The sequence below is a fragment of the Vicia villosa genome, linkage group LG5, assembly GCF_029867415.1.
Source record: "Vicia villosa cultivar HV-30 ecotype Madison, WI linkage group LG5, Vvil1.0, whole genome shotgun sequence".
Taxonomy (NCBI): Eukaryota; Viridiplantae; Streptophyta; class Magnoliopsida; order Fabales; family Fabaceae; genus Vicia; species Vicia villosa.
The window spans coordinates 153798197-153815824 of NC_081184.1; the positions used below are offsets into that span (position 1 = coordinate 153798197).

A 17628-nucleotide genomic window follows, 5' to 3' on the forward strand; every position below is an offset into this window, starting at 1 on the left:
CTCCGCGGAGAGGGGCGACGTCGTCGCTGTCTTTCCAGTTCGTGAATTCGGTCGTCCTGGATTCTGAGGAGGCTATTCGTCAACTGTATTTCTTTGAGCAAGCGGACGGTGATGGGGTCAGTGTCCTCGGGAATGTTGAGTGGCTCCTCGTCTTCTCCATGACGGGTTCTCCGCCTCTCGGAGGTATGGGTGAATGAGGAAGCATGTTGCCCGTCTCGGAGGTCGGTCTCATTCACATTCTGGGCATGTTCTGACCCGTTGGTCGTTCGGATCTGCTCGCCGTTCTGAACGTGACCTTCTGGAGGAACTTGGTCAACATTCTGGACCTGTTGTAGGACCTGCAGCAGCTGAGTGCCCTGGGTTATATGCCCGGACCTTTGTTGCCGACGATCCCCCCGACGACGATTAGCTAGCTCGCGGGAGGATTCCTCGATCAGCTCGTGAAGGAGGAAAGGGTCAGCGCTTGGGATGTTGTTGTTGTTGTTGTCAGCCATGACGATTGGAGATGATTAGCTTTGATCTTTGTTTGTTAAAGATGGGGAAGCAAGTTTCCCACAGACGGCGCCACTGATCGTACCTGATCAGAAGAATCGTCGTAGGCTGCTCGGACTGGATCTTCTAGGAAGGAGAAGGGGGGGTGTACCTGCAAGGTACTCCAATGCCAAAGTAAGTTGACGAGCAAAGGAGCGCAAGTACTAGCTAAGAGTGAGTAAGAATTGAATACCTGACCCTCTACTGAGAGAGGGTATTTATAGCCCCCAGCGCTGGGCCATGATCACGCTAGTGGACTGGATTTCCAAGCCCAACTAGGAGACTGCCAGGTTTCCTAGGCGGAAATATCGGAGGTGCGTGATGCCCTCTGTCCTGGTTAACCGCTCCGGAATCCAAGGGAGACGCGGTCTTATAGGGGCCACGTGGACTCCGTAGTATTCGGAGGATTAGGTGTGAAGGACCACTGCGCGGAGCAGGGTCCTCGGCAACGAAGGTGTTTGCGGGGTCGTCAATGCCGAGCATATCGGGTGTCATATGCTCCGGGGATATAGGACAGCCGAGCATGTCTGAGATGGGCGTCCTAAGTGCGTAGGAGGGCCGAGGAGGAACGTGGGCCTCTGAGGTTTATTGGGCCGAAAATCGTAGTGGGCCTAACCTTGGCCCAGTCCAGAACAGTTATGTTTGATTCATAATATAAGAGGACAAGCACTAGAATTTCTTCGTTATTTCGGTGGAAACCAAAATTGGATCAAAGAAAGAGTGATTGATTCCATGCATACGGTGATGGATTCCAATTGATCAAAGAAAGAGTGATTCATTACAAAAAATAAAAAGATCAAATTAATCTTGACTTAAGAAAAGACTTGGATTTTTTATAGGAAATTTCTTTACCAACCTCCCTACTTTCTTGGTCTCTTATGGTGAAAAATCCAAAATACCCTTTACTTCGGAAAAGCAAAACAGCTCCCTCCCCCATCCATTTTACCCTAAATCATCTTCAAACTTCCTCTCTTCAAAATTTTTGCAAAACCAAGTGTGAAGTCTACAGTTAAGCATTCCAAAAGCTGCTCAATCTCAACCTAAAGCTACTTAATCTCTTCGATTGGTAAGTTTTTCAATCTTTAGATCTATGATTCAAATCTCTTTTAGGGTGTTTAGAACTTGCAAAAATGATATAGGGGTAGGTTGGTAGTGGTATGTAGGTTGTTTAGAATCATTATAAGGTGTTTTGATGTTGGATTTTGGGGTCTGCCATGGAAGATGCAGAAGTGAGCTTCGCAAGGGTGCTTCGGAAGTTCATTTCCGAAAACACCTTCATTCTCAGTTTCGGAAATGAACTTCCGAAGTGGTCAATTTTTTTTTTGTTTTTCAAGTGTTTCCCATTCTTATTGTTTTCAATTGTTTCCAAGAATATGGCAGGCAACCCAGCACGCATCAGACGGGGTAGAGAGACCCAGACTGCGTCGGTTAGACGCGAGCGGGCGGCGCAGTTGGCGTCGATGCAGGGACGGGGACGTGTGCGAGTTTCCGTGCAGATGGACGAGGGTACTTCTGCATCTGGATCGAGGAGTCGTCTGGCTCGGGTATCTTCTTCCCGCCAGCAGGAGGTACGTGAGGAGGAGGAGAAGGAGGCAGTTAGATACCAGGAGGCTGAGGAGGTACCAGACGTTGACCCTCCGCACGGGGAGGAGGAGGCGGAGGAGGAGGGCTACCCGGGAGGGCCCATTGACACGACCTTGCTGATTACTTATCACGAGCATGTCGCTCGACGTATCTGGGGGGAGAGATGTTTTTTATAATTTGCCCGACTTTATTATTTAACCGTTTTTTATTTAGCTGTTTATTCAACATTTTCTTAACAGTCTAAGTAACAGTGTGTTTTTTTGTTTTTGTTGTAACAGGAGAGACAGACTTTGAAACAGGTGAACCACGCCCGAAAGCAGTCTCTTTAAACCAGAGGCGCAGTGGTTTAACGACGCGGTGAGAGCTTCAGGGCTAGGTGAGCTGTGCATGACGAGGTATACCACCATCAGCCACGGCATGCAGGGGGCCTTTGTGGAGAGGTGGCACAGGGAGACGTCTTCTTTCCACTTACCGGTTGGGGAGATGACGATCACCTTGAATGATGTGCAGTGTCTTCTCCACTTGCCGATTAGGGGGATGCTGCTGGACCATTCTCGGATCCAGAGGGTCGAAGCCATCGAGTGGATGGCGCTCTATCTGGGTAAGGAGCCAGATATGGCTGACTTCGAGTGTCAGACGACAAATGGGCCTCATATCCGGTTTACCACACTGAGCACTTATTTCGAGAACCACCTGGTGGCGGCGGCCGAATCCGAGGAGGCGGATGACGCCCTATTTGTGGAGTATCACCGTGGTTGCGCTCTCCGGTGCTGGCTCATATTTGTGGTAGGCGCTGCACTCTTTGTAGACAAGAGTGCAAGATATGTTGACGTGACCTACCTCCGCTACTTCATGGACTTGACTACCGTTCACCAGTGGAACTGGGGGTCAGCTATTCTGGTATACCTATACCAAAAGCTCAATGAGGCCTCCAACTAGAGGACCAGGCAGTTGACTACACTGGGTACCTCGACCGCACGATGCACAATGACATCAGTTGGAGGCCATTCAGCGACTACACTGATGTTGTCGCCTTTGACAACATCTCGTTATATTCTGGCTGGTTGGCATGCGGGACCAACACCATAGTGAGGTATCTCCCTGAGCGGTGCATGCGGCAGTTTGGATTTGTGCAGATGATACCCAGGTCACCTTTTGAGGCTGCTCCCGACACAGTTACCCGAGTGCAGCTCACTGACATATTTGCAGATTGGGAGCGTCATGTGGTCGCGGAAGAGTATCGTCGCATTCGGGTCACCCAGAACTTGCACAGTGTGGATGGGTATGTCATGTGGTTCTATCGGGTGTCACATCCTCTAATGAGATCCGACGCTCTCGGCACTCCTAGGCCAGCATACGAGGAGATCCTGGAGAACCAACAGGCCGAGGATGACCATGCCATTGATCTCCTGCCGATGTGCCAGCGGATAGAGCTGCTTGGACGGGACGTGTCTGATCAAGGTATCATTTATCAAGGCGGTCCAGAGGCTCGTCGGTGATGCGGGCCGTGCGGCAGCATACAGGCGGCAGAGGAGGTCCCAGGGAGAGAGGGTTAGGCATACCCAGTAGGGTTTCGGGTTTATTTTTTTGTATTCGGATTATATATTTCGGACACTATGACTCGGTCTGTATATATTATTTGAATTTTATTTATTATATTAGTAGTTTACGTTGATATGTCGTTTGTTTTGTCCGGCTTTTTTCGTTTTGTATATATTTTACGTTTTGTATATCTTTCGTACTAGACTATTAGAAAAAGCATAAAAAAAGAGCCTCCTGCATAATTCGGAAATGCACTTCCAATTTACACTAAAATCTGAAAAAAAAGTGTTTTCGGAAGTGCATCTCCGAAAACACCCCCATTTGGTATTTTCGGATATGCACTTCCGAAGTCTGAAAAAATTTAGAAAAAAATATTTTGAAAATGCATTTCCGAAGCAGGGGTAAAGTGAGGTTTTCGCTGGGTGTGACCCCGTAGGAAGGTGGATAAAGAAAAAACTTTTTTATATTGTTTGCAAAAAGACAATAGAACTTTAAATTATTTGTAGAAAAACTTAGTGGACTTGACTTCAATGACTTTGCGATGGAATGTTTTTATGTTACTTAATTATTCTTTCCATTTTATATTTTACGCGTCTTCGTTACAATTCTTTTTTTAAATTATTCATTGTTATAGAGTATTAATCGAATGTTTATTAATATTTCATTATAATATTTTAATTTAATTAACTATATATTAATTATAATTGGTTAAAAAATATTTTAATAATTTAAATTTATTTTATCATTATAATCAACATAATTGATGATTATTTTAAGAACATTAACTAGCTTTACTTTACCACTTAACATTGGCATTTTCATGTTATAACAGTCTTCGTATGGTGATGATGATGGATTCTGTTAAAAGTTTCACATCGAAAAATATATGGCATGAACATGTACTTATAAGTGAGGGTTACCCTCACCCTACAAATTGGTTTTATAAGGTTGAATTAGATTCAACTACATTTCTTAACAATTTCCTCTATTGAACGAGTCAATAATACTATATGGTAGTAGAAGTACACTCTTCATTCAACATCGTGATCAAATTTGTCTCGCTTCTCATAACAATTCATTACAAAATATAAAGATCAAATTAATCTTGACTTCAAAAAAGACTTGGATTTTTTTATTTTGGTTGCAAAAAGACAATAGAACTTTAAATTATTTGTAGAAAAACTCAGTGGACTTGACTTCAATGACTTTTCAATGGAATGTTTTTATAATATTTTAATTTAACTAACTATTATATTAATTATAATTGGTAAAAATGTTTCAATAATTTAAATCCATTGTATCATTATAATCAGTATAATTGATGATTATTTTAAAAACCTTAACTAACTTTACTTTACCACTTAACACTACATTTTAATGTTATACATTAATTAAAGTTAGTTAAGAAATATTATAAAAACATTCCATTGCAAAGTCATTGAAGTCAAGTCCACTAAGTTTTTGTTTGAAGATCTAATGTTAATTTGACATTAACAAAAAGGCACTAGAATTCCTATAAATAGTGGTGTGTTTATTCAAGAAAATAGAGAAAGTGTTATAGAGTTAAGAACCTATAAATTAAAAAATGATGGTGAATACCAAATTCCTTCAACTTATTGTAATTCTATGCCTTCTAATGCAAGAAGACGTTCTATGCAATGGAGGGTTCAACACAGAAGCAGAGGCTCTTCTTGAGTTCAAAAGTGGTTTGAAAGACCCTTCTAATCTTTTATCTTCATGGACAGTTGGAAAAGATTGTTGCCATTGGAAAGGAGTTAGATGTAACACAACCACAGGTCATGTTATCTCTCTTAATCTCCATTCTTCTAATTCCTTAGATAAACTTCAAGGTTACTTAAGTCCATCTTTGTTACAATTGCCATATTTAAGTTATTTGAACCTTGGTGGCAATGATTTCATGCAATCTAGTCTGCCTGCTTTTCTAGGTACCATGACAAATTTAAAACATCTTGATCTATCTCATGCAAATTTTAAGGGGAGTCTCTTTGATAATACTGGAAACTTTTCACTACTTGAATCACTTGATTTGAGTGGCAATAGTTTGTATGTCCATAATCTAAAATGGCTTCATGGACTTTCTTCCTTAAAAACTCTCGATTTAAGTGGTGTTCCTCTTGGCAATTCTGAAAATGATTGGTTTCATGAGATTAGTCCAATACTTCCTTCCCTTGAAACACTGCGTTTGTCAGATTGTCAGCTTTATGAACTACCTTTATCCTTGCCATCGAAAGTGAATTTTGATTCTCTAGTAACACTCGATTTGTCTGTCAATTATTTCAATTGTGCTATTCCTGATTGGTTGTTTGAAAAATGCCATCGCCTTCAATACCTTAATCTCTCAAAAAGCAGTTTACAAGGCCATATACCATATTCAATCAAGAGGATGACAACTCTTAGAACACTTGATCTTTCACATAATATACTCAGTGGCTCAATACCGCCTTCCATTGATAGATTAGTGAGTCTTGTAGTACTTGATCTATCATACAATAAGCTCAATGGTTCAATACCATCAAAATTGGGTCAAGCTCATGGCCAAAATAGTTTGAAAGAATTGCATCTTTCTAGTAATCAACTAAACGGGTCATTAGAAAGAAGCCTTCACCAACTATCAAAACTAGTTGTGTTAGATTTAGGTCACAACAATTTTGAGGGTAATATCAGAGATGTTCATCTGTCTAACTTTAGCAACCTCAAAGTGTTGGACCTATCTTTTAATCATGTAACTTTAAAAATGAGCGAAAATTGGATCCCTCCTTTCCAACTTGAAACTTTAGGTTTGGCAAAATGTCATTTGGGTCCTCAATTTCCAAAATGGATTCAAACACAAAATCATTTATCCCATATAGATGTATCAGATACAAGTATCTCTGATAGTGTGCCTAATTGGTTTTGGGATTTGTCACCTAATGTTGAGTATATGAACCTCTCTTACAATGAGCTGAGAAAATGTGGACATGATTTATCACAAAAAATCAAACTTAAAACACTTGATTTGAGCTTCAATAATTTCTTATGTCCATTGCCTTGGTTGCCTCCTAACTCTAGGACTTTAGATCTATCCAACAATTTATTTTATGGAACAATTTCACAAGTGTGTGAGATGTTGACTTTCAATAACTAACTGGAAACTCTTGACTTATCTTATAATAATTTGTCAGGAGTCATCCCAAATAGTTGGACATATGGTACAAACATGATTATTCTCAATCTAGCTAAAAACAAATTTACAGGGTCAATTCCAAATTCATTTGGTAGCTTATTGTATCTCCACGTGTTGATAATGAACAGCAATAATCTTTCTGGGAAAATTCCTAACACTTTAAAGAATTGTCAAGTGCTTACATTTTTGAATTTAGAATCAAATCAATTAAGGGGGCCCATACCATCTTGGATTGGTACAAACATGCAAATCTTAGAGATACTTTTATTGCGTCGGAATTCCTTCGATGAAAATATCCCAACAACGTTATGCCAACTCAAGTCTTTAATCTTTATAGACCTTTCTGAAAATAAATTGATGGGAGAGATTCCAAGATGTGTATTTCCTGCAATGGCTACGGATGAAAGTATAAATGATAAACCCTATATGGAGATTCTTACCATTAAGGAAAGTCTTTCGATCTATCTATCTAGAATGGGGAAGGGGAAACCATACTAGAGTTCGATCCAAAATCTCACAAATCTCCACCTTGGATCTAACTCTACAACATCAAGGGAACAAACTAGCTTTCTTCATGCAGCTTTATCAACTGCATACAGTGGAAAAACTTGCAACTCGACAATGTCTTGGTGATCATATCAGCAACATTGTCTTCAGTCGAAACCTTCAGCACTTGGACTTCTCCACGCTCGATTACTCCTCTGACGAAATGCAGCCTCACATCAATGTGCTTAGTTCGCTCATGATAGGCTGAATTCTTCGACAGGTGTATTGCACTTTGACTATCACATTTAACAGTGATACCTCGACCTTGAAGTTTCAGCTCCTTCGCAAAACCTTCAAGCCACAATGCTTCTTTCACAGCTTCAGTTAATGTAATGTACTCCGCTTCAGTGGTTGATAGAGCAACAAACTTCTGAAGTGTTGCTTTCCAACTAATTGCTGTGCCAAACATAGTGAAAACATATCCAGAAATAGATTTCCTGGAATCCATACAACCTGCATAATCAGAGTCGACATATCCTTCGATTACTGCTTTACCATCTTCACCCAAGGCTCCACCATAAATTAGGACTCTATTCAGAGACCCATTTATGTACCTTAAAATCCACTTCAATGCTTGCCAGTGAGCCTTTCCAGGATTCGCCATGTACCTGCTTACAAGACTTACTGCGTATGCTATGTCGGGTCTAGTACAAACCATAGCATACATCAAAGAACCAACTATATTAGCATATGGGATGCTATTCATATAGGCTCTTTCCACATCAGTACTGGGACACTGATCAATACTCAGCTTGAATTGAGGGTTTGTTGGAGTCACAACTGGCTTCGAATTATAGGGGAGAAGAAGAACACAATAATTGGTTATAACCGTTATTCTTTTACTTTCTCTTAAAACAAGATTACAAGTTTACAAGAATAACAAATAACCTCTCTCACCCTAAATTAGGATTTGCAGCTTAGCAATGATGAGAGACTAGTATGCTATTTATAATAAAACCTAACATACTAACTAATGGGCTTTTTCCACAAGGCCCATTACACAAGTCAACTTAATAAACAAGCTAACTTAACAAATTAGGGTTTAAACACTAAAACCTAATTTAACATGCTAACAACCCTAGCATCTTCGACACAAGCATGTGAACAACCTTCGACTTCATGCTTAACCCTGTCGAACCAAGAAGCTACCCTTCGGCCATACTAGAGTTCGATCCAAAATCTCACAAATCTCCACCTTGGATCTAACTCTACAACATCAAGGGAACAAACTAGCTTTCTTCATGCAGCTTTATCAACTGCATACAGTGGAAAAACTTGCAACTCGACAATGTCTTGGTGATCATATCAGCAACATTGTCTTCAGTCGAAACCTTCAGCACTTGGACTTCTCCACGCTCGATTACTCCTCTGACGAAATGCAGCCTCACATCAATGTGCTTAGTTCGCTCATGATAGGCTGAATTCTTCGACAGGTGTATTGCACTTTGACTATCACATTTAACAGTGATACCTCGACCTTGAAGTTTCAGCTCCTTCGCAAAACCTTCAAGCCACAATGCTTCTTTCACAGCTTCAGTTAATGCAATGTACTCCGCTTCAGTGGTTGATAGAGCAACAACCTTCTGAAGTGTTGCTTTCCAACTAATTGCTGTGCCAAACATAGTGAAAACATATCCAGAAATAGATTTCCTGGAATCCATACAACCTGCATAATCAGAGTCGACATATCCTTCGATTACTGCTTTACCATCTTCACCCAAGGCTCCACCATAAATTAGGACTCTATTCAGAGACCCATTTATGTACCTTAAAATCCACTTCAATGCTTGCCAGTGAGCCTTTCCAGGATTCGCCATGTACCTGCTTACAAGACTTACTGCGTATGCTATGTCGGGTCTAGTACAAACCATAGCATACATCAAAGAACCAACTATATTAGCATATGGGATGCTATTCATATAGGCTCTTTCCACATCAGTACTGGGACACTGATCAATACTCAGCTTGAATTGAGGGTTTGTTGGAGTCACAACTGGCTTCGAATTATAGGGGAGAAGAAGAACACAATAATTGGTTATAACCGTTATTCTTTTACTTTCTCTTAAAACAAGATTACAAGTTTACAAGAATAACAAATAACCTCTCTCACCCTAAATTAGGATTTGCAGCTTAGCAATGATGAGAGACTAGTATGCTATTTATAATAAAACCTAACATACTAACTAATGGGCTTTTTCCACAAGGCCCATTACACAAGTCAACTTAATAAACAAGATAACTTAACAAATTAGGGTTTAAACACTAAAACCTAATTTAACATGCTAACAACCCTAGCATCTTCGACACAAGCATGTGAACAACCTTCGACTTCATGCTTAACCCTGTCGAACCAAGAAGCTACCCTTCGGCCATACTAGAGTTCGATCCAAAATCTCACAAATCTCCACCTTGGATCTAACTCTACAACATCAAGGGAACAAACTAGCTTTCTTCATGCAGCTTTATCAACTGCATACAGTGGAAAAACTTGCAACTCGACAATGTCTTGGTGATCATATCAGCAACATTGTCTTCAGTCGAAACCTTCAGCACTTGGACTTCTCCACGCTCGATTACTCCTCTGACGAAATGCAGCCTCACATCAATGTGCTTAGTTCGCTCATGATAGGCTGAATTCTTCGACAGGTGTATTGCACTTTGACTATCACATTTAACAGTGATACCTCGACCTTGAAGTTTCATCTCCTTCGCAAAACCTTCAAGCCACAATGCTTCTTTCACAGCTTCAGTTAATGCAATGTACTCCGCTTCAGTGGTTGATAGAGCAACAACCTTCTGAAGTGTTGCTTTCCAACTAATTGCTGTGCCAAACATAGTGAAAACATATCCAGAAATAGATTTCCTGGAATCCATACAACCTGCATAATCAGAGTCGACATATCCTTCGATTACTGCTTTACCATCTTCACCCAAGGCTCCACCATAAATTAGGACTCTATTCAGAGACCCATTTATGTACCTTAAAATCCACTTCAATGCTTGCCAGTGAGCCTTTCCAGGATTCGCCATGTACCTGCTTACAAGACTTACTGCGTATGCTATGTCGGGTCTAGTACAAACCATAGCATACATCAAAGAACCAACTATATTAGCATATGGGATGCTATTCATATAGGCTCTTTCCACATCAGTACTGGGACACTGATCAATACTCAGCTTGAATTGAGGGTTTGTTGGAGTCACAACTGGCTTCGAATTATAGGGGAGAAGAAGAACACCTTAATTGGTTATAACCGTTATTCTTTTACTTTCTCTTAAAACAAGATTACAAGTTTACAAGAATAACAAATAACCTCTCTCACCCTAAATTAGGATTTGCAGCTTAGCAATGATGAGAGACTAGTATGCTATTTATAATAAAACCTAACATACTAACTAATGGGCTTTTTCCACAAGGCCCATTACACAAGTCAACTTAATAAACAAGCTAACTTAACAAATTAGGGTTTAAACACTAAAACCTAATTTAACATGCTAACAACCCTAGCATCTTCGACACAAGCATGTGAACAACCTTCGACTTCATGCTTAACCCTGTCGAACCAAGAAGCTACCCTTCGGCCATACTAGAGTTCGATCCAAAATCTCACAAATCTCCACCTTGGATCTAACTCTACAACATCAAGGGAACAAACTAGCTTTCTTCATGCAGCTTTATCAACTGCATACAGTGGAAAAACTTGCAACTCGACAATGTCTTGGTGATCATATCAGCAACATTGTCTTCAGTCGAAACCTTCAGCACTTGGACTTCTCCACGCTCGATTACTCCTCTGACGAAATGCAGCCTCACATCAATGTGCTTAGTTCGCTCATGATAGGCTGAATTCTTCGACAGGTGTATTGCACTTTGACTATCACATTTAACAGTGATACCTCGACCTTGAAGTTTCAGCTCCTTCGCAAAACCTTCAAGCCACAATGCTTCTTTCACAGCTTCAGTTAATGCAATGTACTCCGCTTCAGTGGTTGATAGAGCAACAACCTTCTGAAGTGTTGCTTTCCAACTAATTGCTGTGCCAAACATAGTGAAAACATATCCAGAAATAGATTTCCTGGAATCCATACAACCTGCATAATCAGAGTCGACATATCCTTCGATTACTGCTTTACCATCTTCACCCAAGGCTCCACCATAAATTAGGACTCTATTCAGAGACCCATTTATGTACCTTAAAATCCACTTCAATGCTTGCCAGTGAGCCTTTCCAGGATTCGCCATGTACCTGCTTACAAGACTTACTGCGTATGCTATGTCGGGTCTAGTACAAACCATAGCATACATCAAAGAACCAACTATATTAGCATATGGGATGCTATTCATATAGGCTCTTTCCACATCAGTACTGGGACACTGATCAATACTCAGCTTGAATTGAGGGTTTGTTGGAGTCACAACTGGCTTCGAATTCGACATACCAAACTTTTCAAGAATCTTCCGTAGATATGCCTCTTGAGATAGGCATAACTTCGACTTCTTTCTATCTCTTCGAATGTCAATTCCAAGAATCCTGGAAGCAGCTCCCAGATCCTTCATATCGAACTCCTTATTGAGTTCAGCCTTCACCCTCATCACATCTTCGACACTGTTGCTTGCTATGAGAATATCATCCACATAAAGCAACAAAATAACAAATGAATTACCAGGTCGAAATCTGAAGTAAACACAGTGGTCGAACTGACTTCTAATGAAACTTATGCGTGCCATGAACTTGTCGAATCTCCTATTCCACTGTCGAGGAGATTGTTTTAGCCCATACAAGGATCTCTTTAACTTACACACATAATCATCCTTCCCCTTTTCGACATACCCTTCAGGTTGCCTCATCAGGATCGTTTCATCTAGATCACCATACAAGAACGCAGTTTTCACATCCATCTGTTCCAGTTCAAGATCGAACTGTGCCACCATGGCAAGCAGCATTCGAATGGACCTATGTTTCACAACAGGAGAAAACACATCATTGAAGTCGACACCTTCTTTCTGAGTGAAACCCCTTGCGACTAACCTTGCCTTATATCTTTTCGACGTCACTCCTTCAATTCCTTCCTTAACTTTGAAAATCCATTTACAGCTGACTAACCTTGCCCCAGCAGGTTTCTTGATTAGTTCCCAAGTGTGATTATCATGAAGAGATTTCATCTCATCATCCATGGCCTTCAGCCATTCAGTCTTATTTTGACTCCTCATAACTTCCTTATAATCTCTAGGTTCATCATCAAGAACCTCACTGGCAGAGATTAATGCATAACCTATAAGATCTGCATACCCAAGTCTCTGAGGTGGTTTGATGACTCTTCTCGACCTATCTCTCGACAATAGGTAGTCATCGTCAGTTTCCTCAACTTCCTCAGCATCTTCTGCTTCTTCTTCGACTTCATCAGGGACATGCAATTCAGCATCAACATGCTCCACCTCAACAGGAATCTCTACCTGTTCCAGCTCTTCGTCAGATGTTTCTGTACTTCGACCAACATCATCAGTTTTCTTAAAAGCCATTTCAGCTTCATTGAAAACAACATCTCGACTGGTGATACACCTCTTGTGACCTGGCTCTAGGCACCATAGCCTATAAGCTTTGACTCCTTCTGGGTATCCCATGAACATGCATTTCAGAGCTCTAGGTTCGACCTTGTCTTGCCTAATGTGAGCATAGGCTATGCAGCCAAATACTCTCAGTTTATCGAGATCTGGTGGATGTCCCGACCAAACTTCTTCAGGTGTCTTCATATCTAACGCTGTCGAAGGACATCTGTTTATCAGATATGTTGCTGTCGCAACAGCCTCAGCCCAGAACACCTTCTTTAACCCCGCACTAGTCAACATACATCTAACTCTCTCCAAAATAGTTCGATTAAACCTTTCAGCCAAACCATTTTGTTGTGGAGTACCTGCAGTAGTTCTATGCCTTGCAATACCAGAGGTAGCACAAAAACTGTCGAATGCCTCATAGCAAAATTCAAGGCCATTGTCGGTTCTCAACCTCTTGACCTTTCTGCCAGTCTGATTTTCAACCAGAGTCTTCCAACTTTTGAAATTCTCAAACGTTTCATCCTTAGTCTTCTGGATGAATACCCATAATTTTCTGGAATAATTATCTACTATGGATAGGAAATACCTTGCCCCAGAATGTGATGCACACCTTGCAGGCCCCCAAAGATCAGCATGGATGTAATCAAGGGATCCATGTGTTCTTGATTTGCCTTTGTTGAACTTCACTCTGCAAGATTTTCCAAGTACACAGGGTTCACAAAACTTCAGCTTTTCGACTTTGTCTCCACCAAGCAGATTTTGTTTCCCTAATTCGACCAGACCCCTTTCACTGACATGGCCCAATCTCATGTGCCAGATTTCAGTTTTCGACAAAGGTTTCGTGGATGCAACATTTGTCGAACCACTTACAACTTCAGCCTCAAGGGTATACAAGCCTTGTTTCTTCACGCCTCTCAAGACTTCCTTCGAACCCTTCATGACTCTTAGGATACTTTTCTCTCCTTGGAAAACATATCCTTTCTTGTCGAATTCACCAAGAGAAAGCAGATTTCTCTTCAAATCAGGAACATACCTGACTTCAGTCAACAACCTTATTGACTCATCATGGAGCTTGAATCTAACAGATCCAATACCTGCAATCTTGCAAGCCTTGTTGTTTCCCAGCAATACTGATCCACCATCTTGATCACATAATTCCTCGAACAAGTCTTTGTTTGGAGTCATGTGCCAAGTGCAACCTGAATCCATAATCCACTCTCTCTTAGAGTCACTGCTTGAAACCACAAGAACATCAGATGATTCGAAATCATCTTGAACAATGGCAGCGTTGCCATTATCCTTACCTCCATGATATTTCAGGCGTTCAGGGCACACCTTTCTTGTGTGACCCTCCTTTTTACAATGGTAGCATCGAATGCCAGATGCTTCGCCACTGTAAGACTTCGACTGGCTTTTGCCTTTCTTCTTGTCGAACTTACCATCCTTTCGTAAGAGTTTTCCTTTAACGGCCAAACCTTCGCCAACAGTCGAAGGTTTATGCTCCTTTCGTTCATTCAAGTCCTTAGAGTATAAGGCTGATTGAACTTCTTCAAACGTCAGGGACTCCCTTCCATACAAGAGAGTTTCTTTGAAGTGAGCATGTGATCTAGGCAAAGAACACAATAGTAACAGCGCTTGATCTTCATCATCGATCTTCACATCAATATTTTCAAGATCAAGAATCAGCTTGTTGAACATATCCAACTGCTCAGCCAATACTTTGTCTTCAATCATCTTGAATGAATACAAAGCTTGCTTCAGGTAGAGTCAATTTACCAGCGATTTGGTCATATACAAACTTTCAAGTTTCACCCATAACCCTGATGCCGTCGTCTCCTTTGATACCTGTCGGAGAACCTTATCACCAAGGCTCAACAAAATTGCGCTGTGTGCTTTCTCGATCATAGTTGTCTTCTCTGCTGCCGTTAATGCAGCATTCATGGCTGCCTCTCCCTTCAACGCTTCCAAACAACCCTGCTGAACCAGTAGGGCTTTCATCTTCAAGCGCCACAGACCGAAATCATTCACTCCGGTGAATTTTTCAATCTCATACTTTGTTGACGGCATCTTCTCCACGCTCACCGCACTAATTTGTTGTGAAAAACGATACCAATAACAAAGTATAATAGGGAATTATAGGGGAGAAGAAGAACACAATAATTGGTTATAACCGTTATTCTTTTACTTTCTCTTAAAACAAGATTACAAGTTTACAAGAATAACAAATAACCTCTCTCACCCTAAATTAGGATTTGCAGCTTAGCAATGATGAGAGACTAGTATGCTATTTATAATAAAACCTAACATACTAACTAATGGGCTTTTTCCACAAGGCCCATTACACAAGTCAACTTAATAAACAAGTTAACTTAACAAATTAGGGTTTAAACACTAAAACCTAATTTAACATGCTAACAACCCTAGCATCTTCGACACAAGCATGTGAACAACCTTCGACTTCATGCTTAACCCTGTCGAACCAAGAAGCTACCCTTCGGCCATACTAGAGTTCGATCCAAAATCTCACACTAAAGATATAAAATTTGATGTTGAACAGGACCGTGGACATTGCATCTTTTAAATTGAGTGCAGGCAGGGTAGGACTGTGGACATTGCATCTTTTAAACTTAAAATTACAAATTTTCATGTAAATTTTCGTGCCCCAAAAAAAAGACAGGATGGGTGAACATATTAGAGTGTGGGAGCTTAAAATCTTAACCCACCCTACAAAAAAGTGCGAGTAAAACAGACATACCCGACATACCAGACTCGTTTTGCCACCCTTAAATTTTGCATTTTCTTCCATGAAACAATCCATTTATCCAGTTGTCTTAACAAACTACCTACTTCTCCATCTGAAATGAAAATTTATTCTCTTATAACTCTTAATTTGTCTATCAATTATTTTAGTACTATATCTGAATGGTTGTTTGAAAATTATCATCACCTTGAATAGCTTAAGTTCTCAAAGAATAACTTACAAGGTATAATTCCATATTCAATTGAGAGGACTATAACTCTTGCAATACTTTATATATCACATAATATAGTCATTGATTCAATACCAGATTCCATCGACAAGCTAGCATTTGATCTATCATACAATAACTTCAATGCTTCCATACCGTCAACATTGGGCCAAGTTTATGGCCTAAATAGTTTGAAAGAATCATGTCTTTCTACTAATCAACTAAATGGACCATTGAAAAAAAGGATTCACAATCAATCTGTTGGAAAAAAACAAATCACAGACAAAAAGAGAATCAAAATTAGTTGTTTTGGATTTAGCTCAAAATAATTTGGAGAGTAATCTCACATATGCTCATCAATCTAACTTTAGCAAACTTAATGTGTTGAACCTATCTTTTAATCATGTAACTTTAAACATGAGCAAAAATTGGGTCCCTCCTTTCCAACTTGAAACTATAGGTTTGACATCATGTCTTCCTATATTGATATATCAGATGCATGGATCTACGATTTTGTGCCCAATTGGTTTTGGGATTTATCATCTAATATGAACCTGTCTTACAAAAAATTGAGCAGATGTAGACATGATTTAACAGAAAACTTCAAACTTAAAACACTTGACTTGAGCTACAACACTTTCTCATGTCCCTTACCTCGATTGCTCCTAACTCAAGGAATTTGGATCTATGCAACAATTCATTTAATGGAACAACTTCACAAATGTGTCAAATGTTTGGTATCCGTAACTATGTAAACTCTTGACTTATCTTCTAATAATTTGACAGGAGTCATCCCAAATTGTTGGACATATGGACAAACATGATTATTCTAAACATGGCTTAAAAACAATTTTATTATGTCAATTCCAAAATCATTTGGTAGTCTATTGTATCTTCGTATATTAGTAATGTCCAATAATAATCTTTTTGAAAAATTTCAAACAGTCTAAAAAACTGCAAAGTGATCATTTTTTTTAGATTTAGGATCGAATCAATTTTGGGGACCCATACCACCTTAGATTGGTCCAGACATGCAAATTCCAGAGGCATTAATATTGGATAGGATTTCCATTGCTGAAAGTATCCCAAAAAATTTGTGCATACTCAAGTCTTTACATATTTAGACCTTTCAAGATGTGTTTTTTTCTGCAATGGTTACTAATGAAAGAATACATGAAAAACCTCGTATGGAGTTTCTTGCAATGAAGGAAAGTCTTTCGATCTATTAATCTAAAACAAAGGATCTACTTCAAATTGCATTGAAAAAAGATGACAGTTTTTTTTTTTTTTTCCGGAAGAGTAGTTCGATGTTGGAAGTATTAGATTAGCCGTGAAATCAATTATCATATGTCACTTCCACTAGCATGGTTAATATATATTTCCTCTACTATTTGAATTTATCAGACAACACTTTGTCTGGGAAAATTTCATTCGGAGTTCAGTTGACAAATCCTCCTACACTGGTAATCCACAGTCCACACCTTGGTGGTGAACCACTAACACATGCACATTGAAGAACATGAAAATGACAGGAATCAGGAAGACAGAAGAACAGGAATGAAACTAAATCCATTCTACATAACCATGATTGCAGGCTTTTTACTGGATTTTGGGGCTCCACATTACTATTTGCATCTTGGAGATATGCTTATTTTCGTTTTCTAGGCAACATGAATGATAGGATCTATGTCACGGTAGTTGTTACAATTAATAAATTG

The 17628-nt window shown here is 39.9% G+C and overlaps 2 pseudogenes; both read left to right on the forward strand.

Annotated features, from left to right (window-relative positions):
- Positions 1-5122: 5122 nt before the first annotated feature.
- Positions 5123-12649, forward strand: LOC131603291 (receptor-like protein EIX1; annotated as a pseudogene).
- Positions 12650-15619: 2970 nt separating this feature from the next.
- On the forward strand, positions 15620-17587 carry LOC131605771 (receptor-like protein EIX1; annotated as a pseudogene).
- The last annotated feature ends 41 nt before the right edge of the window (positions 17588-17628 follow it).